The sequence below is a fragment of the Hibiscus syriacus genome, unplaced genomic scaffold, assembly GCF_006381635.1.
Source record: "Hibiscus syriacus cultivar Baekdansim isolate YM2019G1 unplaced genomic scaffold, ASM638163v2 tig00111582_pilon, whole genome shotgun sequence".
NCBI lineage: Eukaryota > Viridiplantae > Streptophyta > Magnoliopsida > Malvales > Malvaceae > Hibiscus > Hibiscus syriacus.
This window is the reverse complement of record NW_024063126.1, coordinates 2,946,390-2,956,820: the sequence shown is the minus strand read 5'-3', so window position 1 is coordinate 2,956,820 and position 10,431 is coordinate 2,946,390. Positions and strand designations below refer to the sequence as shown.

The window sequence follows — 10,431 nt, the reverse complement described above, 5'->3', positions numbered from 1 at the left end:
ACAAAAATAAAAAATTAACCAAATTGAAATTAAATAGTGACCAAAATGTAAAAATTAAAACTATAACATCATATTCATAAATAAAATAAAAAAATAATTAATTAATGACTAAAATGAAACAAAATATAAATTAGCATGAAAAAATAAAAATAAAAATATAAAAAGGAGATCAATGACCAAGTTGTAAAAATGTGTCTAAATTAGGAGGACTTATGTGTGATTAACCCATGAAATAATGACTTAAATGCAAAACATGCTAAAAGTATAGGGATCTTAGCGTGATTTATCCCAAAAAAAATTGAAACACCCCAGTGACCATAACACAAAAACATGGTAAATATAGGGGGACTTCGACGTGATGTAACCCTAAAATTAGTGACTAAAATATTAAAATATAGGTAAACTATAAGGACCTAACCGTAATTTACTCAAAACATAGTATATATATATAAATATATTTTCTTTTCTTGTTTAGCTAACCTATCCACTTTTTCTTCTTCTTTTCTCTCAACCGAGAGAAACAAAACTCACCCCATTTTGCTCAGCCGAGAGCCATTCAACACCTAGCCGCAGGCCAATGTAAATTGATGGCCATCTATTCTTCTGACCATCGTCGGTGATGGTCAAAACTCTTAAACTTAGACCAATCTCGGCCTAAACAAACCGAAATCCCTCCCAATTCGAACTTGGAACCCCGATTTGGGGGTTTTAAAATACTAAAACTCTCTCCTTCAAGCTCTTACTCGTGAGGAGCACCCCCTCACCAACCTGTAAAAAGGTTAAGGACCTAAGCACTCTAACGACACATACTCTGAAGAAGGAACCTAAATGGTCGATATGTAAGTACTTCCTATCTTTTCTGTTTTTTTATTAATATGTTGTTTGATTTTGAAAAAATAAAAAATAATAAAATGCTAAGTTGAAAAAATAAACGAAAACAAAATGGAAGAGAACCTTTGTTGTGTTTTTCATTTCCAATCCTCTCTGTGTATTGCTGCTGGATGGGATCCAAAATTACATATTGTTCTTGGATTTTTATAACCCCATTTTACATGTAAGATGAAAAAACCAATTTTTAAACTTTTTTTTTTTTTTTGTGATGGACCTGGGAAGCTATTGGATAGAGGATCAGCTGTTGTTGTTGGGACGTGAAACAAGGGAGTCCACGGGTAAAGCTGCCGGCGACATGGAGCTGCTAGAGGCCATGAGTGGAGCTGGGGTACTGGTAGCTGCTGTGAGGAGCGTGGAACCAGCTGGGTTGGTGGAAGCTGCTGGAGAGTTGCTGAAACGTGGAGAGACAGCTGGTGAGGAGAGGGGTTGAGCTGGAGATAAAAATGTTGATTACATGTGGGTAATCAAGAAATTGTTCAAGGTTATTTCTGTGGCCAGTTCTTTAGTGGCTATCGATCAAGCGCGAGTGGTTCATCAGTCAATAATTGGTCTATGGAGTCTTCTTTTGCTAATAAGTATGTAAATGTGAGGCTTGATGATAATAATTTTTTTGCTATGGAAACAACAGGTGATTCTCATGATTTGTGGTCATGAGATCAAATATCTGTTGGACGAGTCTGCTCTGATCCCTCCTCAGACGATGATTGATGAAAATGGTAAGTTAATTATAAATCAGGATTTTCGTGTTCATAAGAAGCAAGACAGTTCTCATACCTCCTGGCTTTAATCAATCGTTAGCCCTTCGATTCTTCCTCAATTGATTGGGTCAGAGACTTCAACAGCCATATGGAGTTTTGTTTTGAAGATGTATTCTAAGCTAACAACAACAAAGTTTATGAACCTCCATTGTTGGCTTCGATCGCTCAAGAAGGGAGAGCAAACGATTCGTGAGTACTTTACGAAGAACAAAGAGATCTGTGATCTGCTTGCCACAATTGGAAGTCCGATCTCAGAAGTTGAGCAGATTGTTACACTGTTAAATGACCTTCCGCCTTAGTTTAAACCATTTGTTGCTACGATTACGGTGAGTCGTGAATTGTATACCTTTGATATTGTAACTTTTGTGATCATTGATGCAGAGTCTCACATTCGTTATCCTCTGAGGATGTCAATTTGTATCAATTTGGCTCGTCATCATCGTGATGATAATTTGAGAAGGAATCATGATCGAGGAAATGTTGATCGTCGTTACCCTGAGGTTCGTTCTGGCCACAAGCGCACTAAGGATCTGACATGTGGTAAGTTCAAGGGTCGTCCCAAACATCAGTGTCAATTATGTGGGAAACTTGGGCATCTCTTTGAAAGATGTTGGCACAGATTTTATCAGGATTTCAAAGGAGTTGGGTCACAACGACCTCGTTCCAATAGTGAAGTTTAAGTCAATGTTTGCAAATACAAGTTTGATTCTTCTGATGTGTGTTACAATCATTTTTTGTGAGTCCATCTGTAGGTACTGTTGGGTCTAATGAAGTGGCTAGTGATAATAATGCCCAAATTAACTCTCTCATTACAAAGGGTGTAGTTCGATTAATGGTAATTGGTTTCCAGACTCAGGTGCAACTCATCATGTCACCTTTGAACGGCTGGTTACTTCTTCATGTTGTCAATACACGGGTGCAAGTAAGGTGGATCTTGGTGATGGACCCATTTTAGATATTTCTCATGTTGGAAAACACTGTGTTACTAGCTAATTCATGTTCTTTAAAGCTTGATAATGTGCTTTTTATTCCTCAAATTACGAGAAATTTGTTGTTTGTCTCTGTATTCACTCTGGATAATAATGTGTTTTTAAAGTTTCATTCTAATAAATGTTTTGTGAAGGATAAAGAAACTTGTAAGGTCTAGCTGTAAGGTAAAGTGATTGATTGTTTGTATTGATTTTCTTATGTCTCTGATCCTTGTGGCTCGCTTAATCAACTTACTGTTACATCAACCGTATCACCTTCTGCATCATCTCCTACATCATGTGATAAATATGTCAATAGTTAGTGGTTGTGGCATAGGAGTCTTAGCCATCCTTCTTGCACTGTTATGCAATACTTGTTCAATAAAATTCCTCTTGATGTGTCTGACGTTTGTAGTGCATGTCAATTAGGAAAAAGTCATAGACAACCATTTCATATGTCACCCACTGTGTATAGTCATCCATTTGAACTTGTTGAAGCTTATGTGTGGGGTGATGCCCCTATTAAGTCTAATGGCTGGCAATATTATGTGTCATTTGTCAATATGTACAAAAATTGTTGGGTATACTTGTTGAGAACTAAATCGGATGTTTCGCATGCATTTACTATGTTTCATGCAATTGTTAAAAATCAATTTCAGTATAATATTTCATCTCTTCAGACTGATGGTGGAAGAGAGTTTTAGGCGATAGCTAACAATTTGGCAGCCTCGGGTATTCAACGTCGATTGTCTTTCCCTCTTATGTTGCAATATAATAGCGTTGTTGAATGCAAGCATCGTTATATAATAAATAAGGTCTTGACATTGCTTGCAGAATCGTCGGTTCCAATTTAGTCTTATGTTGTTCTCACGGCTATTATCTTGATCAACAGGTTACCTACGATTGTTCTTTGGGGTATTTTGCCTTTTCAAAAATTATATGGGAAAGAGCCTGACTATCGTTTGCTTCTTGTATTTAGGAGTCAGTGCTATCCTTGCTTTCGGTCATTGAACAAACATAAGTTTGAGTTTTGGTCTAAACCATGTGTGTTTCTTAAGTAATCTCCTTGGCATTGAGGTTACCAATCTCTTGACAGTACTGGGCGTGTTTATATTTCATGCAATGTTTGCTTTAATGAACAATGTTTTCCTTTTGATAAGAAATGTGCAGGGGATATTGTTTGTACAATAAAAGGCAAGGCATCATCTACTGGTTTTATGCCTTTCCCTGTTCGAGTTGTGTCTTGTCCTGACAACCAGAATAGAGGTGCACCTCAACAGTGTGTGTCGTCACCTGCTGCAGTTGATTGTGTCAATGAATCCGTTTGTGACACTGCTACTCTTAAAGCTAATGATACCGCTGTTTTTTCTTGTATTGCATATTCTAATGAGCAATTGGTGCAGAGTTCACATAATGACAGTAGGGTTGTGATCGAGGAGCAACAGGGGTCTTTCTCGTGGGTGGTGTAGAAGGATGTGGAAGCTGCTGATCCGATGGTGTCCAATGGTGTGCCAGTAACCAATAAGAACTCCATGGTCACGAGAAGTAAGACAGGGATGAATAAGACCGAAGTTTATCAAATTTCTGTTATTGATAATCCTTTAAATATGAAGAGTGCATTGCAAGATAAACAGTGGAGTAAAGTTGTTCATTCGAACTTTGTTGCTATAATTGCTAATAATACCTAGGATTTGGTTGAGTTACCTCCAGATAGAAAGGCCATTGGGTGTAAGTGTTTGTAATACCCAAAACATTGGGTCAGTGATTATATTGAAAAGATTTAAATTTTGAATGATTAAATTGAATAAATGGTAAAATACGAGAAATGAATTGGGAAAATTGTCTTTAAGACTAATTTTTAAGAATGGGAGAATGGAAGGACAATTTAATCTTTTAGAATGAATGAATTTAATATTTATTTTTATGGGGATATTTAAGAGTTAAATAGGGGAAGATTGATAAGCCAAGTTATCTTTTTCTTTTCATTTTTCTCGTCCCATATTCTTCCCATAGTCTAAAGGTAAGATTTCTTCAAGTTGATTTTTCCTTTAATTTATGGGTTAATTTTTAAACCTTAAGTGATATAGAAGCTTAAGTAAAGTCAAAGGATGATTAAAACTAAAATATTAGTGAATTATTTGAGATTTAAGAAAATGGGTTTTTGAGTGATATGATGAAATATGAGTTTTTATTAAAGTTTATAAGTAAATTTGACTTGTCAAAGAAGTAAATAAGAGATTAGAAGCATTGCATGTGATTAAAAACATGTATGAAAAAGAAGTGTAATTCTTGAGTTGGAGTGTTCTTTGAAGATTTTAGATGTTATAGGAAGATTAATGAAGGAAAGTTAGTTGGGTTTAGTAAGGATGAGTTAAATGGTATTGTTGGGGGTAAAAGTAAGATTTAAATGAAATTTGGGTAAAATGGAAATGAAAAATGGAAAATCTGGGTAAGAGTATCGGTACTGGAAGAACAGTACCGATACTATAGGTTTAAATTTGAGGAAATAGGATGAACAATATTGATGCTGATGCAATTAGTATCGATATAGTTGTGGGTATCGATACTATGGATTCCATAATGCATAAATGGTATCAATACTGAAGTGAGTATCTGTACCATAGTATAGAAGTATCGATACCATAGTAGGAGCACCGATACTATTGAGCCTGTAATTTTAAGATATGATGAATTTTAATAGAAATTGAAAATAATAGTACTATTGAGCATTATTAAAAGTATAAATGTTAGAAAGTATATGAACATTTGTATGGTATGTGTAATTAATGAATGCTTGTATAGATCGTAACCAAGCTCCAGAGTCAAGCAAGAAAAAGGGCAAGGATAAAGTTGTCGAATAGTCACACATCATTACAGCATACTAGTGAGGCATATCAGGTGAGTGCATTTATTATACTTCTATGAAATGAGGGAGACTTACGATGAGTCAACCTCTAATGTTTTGATAAAGTATGTTTTATAGTACTTTGATATGTTTTCATAATATGTATGGAAATGATATTACGAATAAATTTTAGAGTATGAACTGCTCTAAAAGGAATAGATGAACGTTAAATTTGTTCAATGGTTATCGATATTGCATAAATAAATGTTTAAATCTGTGAAATTGACTTAAAAGCCCATTGTATGTGCATTGAGAGTAATAGGTGCATTTTGACATACTTCGTGTATGATGGTATCGATCGATTTTGTTTAATGCATAACGGTGCATTTTTGTATCAGTATTATGTGTACTTTTAGCACTATATGTGAAATCATGATATTCATAATGAGTTTTTGAATTACCATTTCGATATACAATTATGTATATAAGTTATCGATCGATTTTGTTTAATGCATAACGACGCATTTTCGGCACTAAATGTACAACCCATGGTATTCATAATGTGTTTATGAGTGATCATTTCGGCACTATGTGCACAATACATGAAATTCATAATAAGTTTTGTGAATTTCTATTTCGGCACTTCGGTGAAATGCATGTACCTTACATTCTCATTTGACATACATAGGAAAAAATAAAGGATAAATTAGAAAATACTGATTGATAGGTATGTTGGGCATACTAAAGATAGTTATCATGTTATTTGAATGAAGATTTATTCGCCAAGCCAATTTGATGTATTCATATGAATTATATAATGTTCATTCATACTTTGATAAATTGTGATATGCTTATATATTTAAGTATAATTCATTTTGTATTGTTATGTCTCACTAAGTAAATACTTAACACGTGTTGATTTCACATATAGGAAATAGCAAAGACTAACGGAGTAAGGAGTGCAGTGGACATCATCAATCAAAGGTTGTCTCATCAGTAACTGTAGGACATTTATACCTATTTTGATAACTAAGTGCCATGTATATGGACTTAAGAAAATGCTCTAGAACGTATTAAAGTTGTTATTTTTTTAATATGTTACAACGAAAGTTTTATTATTATGATATTAAAAATATTTTATTTTTGAAACAAAATTTTATAGGTTTACAAATAAGAAAATGTTTTTAAAAGTTATGTGACACCTATGACTTGTGTACGGAAACGTATCCAAAAAAACAAGTGTTACATTTATTACTATTAGAGCTACAGGTTTAGTCGATTCTCGGCTGAAACCGGGTTTATTTTACTTTAAAAAAGATTTACATGCCACTAAGATTGTCAAGGTTACTGATATGGTGCCATTAGAGTGTGATTGATGTCACTCCTTACTAACTTGAGTGTTATTATTATGCATGTCCTATTAGATGTCGGAATCTTTAAACTCGCAAAGATCGGCTGAACAAGAAATTAAAGAAGGATTGGGTAGCAAAAACTATTAGGCTAATAGTGAGCATTCGATCCCATCCGAGAATACTAGCGCACCGGCACAACAGGGTATGCCCGTGCAAGAGTTTGGAGCTTTTATGCAAGCTCTCGATGCCATTTTGACTCGGTTCCAACCTCCTCCGCCTCCTATTGCACTTCTAGCATCGTGAATGTTGATCCCAAAAGAGCTAAAAAGTTTGGGAGCTCCTGAGTTTCGGGGAGAAGAGGATGAAGGTCCTATAGAGGCTGATTTATGGCTAAAAGATGTTATAGTAATGCTTGAAAGTCTTCACTGCTCGGATTCTGAAAATTTGGGTGGAGTTGTATCTTTACTTCGAGGATCAACCTAAGTTCCGGAGCAAGTGACCTAGGAGTTCTTTAAGGAAGAATTTAAGAACAAGTACATTGGTGAGCAGTTTAGGCGGGCAATGCTACTGAAGTTCCTTAATTTGAAACAAGGTAATTGAGTAGTACATGAGTACGAGGATGAGTACAACAAGCTCATCTGTTTTGCTACTGAGGTAGTTCCCAATAGTAAAGCTCGACGTGATTGGTTCATTGAGGGTTTGAGGCCAAAGTTGAAAGAGATGATGTTGACTTTAAACTTGTCTAGCTTGCAAGAAGTTATAAACCGAGCTAAGGCTATTGAAAGAGCTCAAGAGGAGACTCTAGCAGCGGAATAGAGTATGCAGATGGGAAAAAGAGTTGGAACGTCTTCAACTTCCCATCATCCTAAGGGATGCAAGGGCTCGAGTTCTTGATATACTGATTGAGATGGTTCTACTGAACCTTAACGGAAAACTAAACAATCACAATCTTTTGCTGCTAGCTCAGGTAGAGCATATGGAGAGAGAACTACTCCATGTCAGACATGTTGCAAATTTCACCGTGAAGTGTATAGATTTCTCAGTGGAGCTTTTGTTTCCAGTGTGGTGAAACTGATCACTATGCCCGAAACTGTCCTAAAAATCCAGGGATAATTCAGTGCAATCTGAGAGATCGGTGGCAACTTCTAATATAACCAGAGGCAGAGGTAGATCCAGAGGATAATCAGAGTCATTGCCGTGACAATAGACTCAAGGAGTAGCCAGAATTTACAATATTAAGACTAATGAGGATTGGGATGACCCGAGATCCTAACATGTACATTCCATCTTTTTGATGAACCTATATTTGTTTTGGTTGACCCTGGTTCTACACACTTTTATATTAGTTCAAAGTTGGTTAGAGCTAAAGGAATTCCTTTAGAATCAATTTTTAGTGAGATGATATCAGTAAACCCTATGGGGCACAGTGCAAGAGTAACCCGGGTATGTAGAAAATGCCCGATAAAGATTCAAGGGGTTGTGTTCCCTGCACACTTAATGGAATTACCTTTCGATGATTTTAAGTTATTTTGGGCATGGATTGGTTGTCTCCACATCATGGATGGGTTGATTGTCGCAATAAGAGATTATTTTTGAAGGATGCGGAAGGCTCAGAAATTATAGTGATTGGTGAAAAAGTGAAATCACCATTCAACGTGATATCAACCATAAATGCAAGGAAAATAATGTCGGAAGGATGTATAGCTTTTCTGGCCAACATGGCAGACACTCGAATTTTAGAAGTGAGACTAGTTGATGTTCCAACAGTTAGGGAGTTTTCGGATGTTTTTTCCGAAAGAGTTACCGAGATTACCTCCATATCGCGAGTTGGAATTCCATATTGAGGTTTACCCGGGTACCGAACCTGTTTCTATGGCTCCATATTGAATGGCTCCAACAGAGTTAAGAGAATTAAAATCCCAATTGCAAGAGCTATTTGATAAAGGATTTATCAGACCCAATGTTTCTCTATGGGGAGCACCTGTGCTTTTTGTGAAAAAGAAAGACGGGTCTATGCGACTTTGAATCGACTACCATCAGTTAAATAAAGTAGCGATAAAGAATAAGTATCATCTTCTAAGGATTTATGATCTATTTGATCAATTGAAAGGTGCAGCAGTGTTCTCTAAGATAGACCTGAGGCGGTATGAACATTACGAATTTGTGGTAATGTCATTCGGTTTGACTAATGCTCCTACAGTATTTATGGACTTGATGAACCGAGTATTCCAACCTTACTTGGATCAATTCGTGGTGGTATTTATCGATGATATTTTGGTGTATTCCAAGTCAAGAGAGGAGCATGATGCTCATCTTCGGGTGGTTCTTCAGACTCTTCGAGAGAAGTTGTATGCCAAATTATCCATGTATGTATTATGGTTAGCTAAGGTTGCTTTCGTTTTCCATATAGTCTTTGCAGAAGGCATAAGAGTAGATCCAAAAAAGATTCAAGATATAGTGGATTGGTAACCCCCAAAAAATATGTCGGAAGTTCAGAGTTTCTTGGGGCTTGTTGGTTATTATAGGTGGTTTGTGAAGAACTTTTCAATGTTAACTTTGTCGTTAACTAAGTTGCTAAGGAAAGATGTGCCTTTTTTTTGGTCGAAGAAATGTCAAGAAAGTTTTGAAATGTTAAAGAGGATTGTAACATAAGCGCCAGTGCTTGTACAACCTGAGTCGGGTAAAGAATACGTCATTTTTAGTGATGCATCCCATAATGGATTGAGATGTGTACTGATGTAAGAAAGGAAAGTTGTGGCTTATGTCTCGAGACAATTGAAGACTCATGAGAGAAATTACCAACACATGATTTAGAATTGGTAGCGGTCGTGTTTGCTTTGAAAATTTGGCATCACTGTATGTATGGTGAACGGTGCCATATTTATTCATATCACAAGAGTCTAAGGTATTTGTTGACTCAAAAAGAACTAAATTTGAGGCAGAGAAGATGGATCGAGTGTTTAAAAGATTATGATACTATCATCGATTATCATCCCGGGAAGGCTAATGTGGTAGCGGATGCACTTAGTTGAAAGACTTTTGCAGCTTTACGGGCTTTGGATGTACATATGTCTTTAAAGGAATATGGTGTCTTAATTGTTGAGCTTAAATTAAAGTCAATGCTCTTGGACCGGATAAAAGACCTACATGGACATGATGTAATATGCTTGGCAAGGATTGCGCAAGTAAAAAAAGGTAAGGCTAAGGCTTCGAAATAAGGTCTAATGGATGCTTATATTATCGTGGAAGACTTTGTATTCCTGATAATGATGAACTGAATAAGGATATTCTTTCCGAGACACATTATAATCCTTTGACGATGCATTCAGGCGGTAATAAGATGTATTAGGATGTAAGGAGTCGTTATGGTGGCCTAACATGAAAAGAGGTATATCAGAGTTTGTTACTAGATGTCTTACATGTCAGCAAGTGAAAGTTGAACATCAAGTGCCTTTCTGATTGCTACAACCTATGTTCATTCCCGAGTGGAAGTGGGAACGAGTTACAAAGGATTTTGTTTCGGGGCTACCTTTGTCACCCGGTAAAAAGGACTCAATATGAGTAATTGTAAATCGATTGACCAAGACATCTCACTTTATTCCAGTTCGGGTAGATTA

At 36.1% G+C, this 10,431-nt stretch overlaps 1 long non-coding RNA gene across 1 annotated transcript; it reads left to right on the top strand.

The window, feature by feature from the left end:
* The first annotated feature begins 491 nt into the window (after window positions 1-491).
* LOC120165264 lies at window positions 492-4,363 on the top strand. Its single transcript, XR_005519789.1, has 3 exons — window positions 492-839; window positions 1,114-1,372; window positions 1,520-4,363. It is a non-coding gene; the product is annotated as an uncharacterized LOC120165264 (long non-coding RNA).
* Window positions 4,364-10,431: the final 6,068 nt, after the last annotated feature.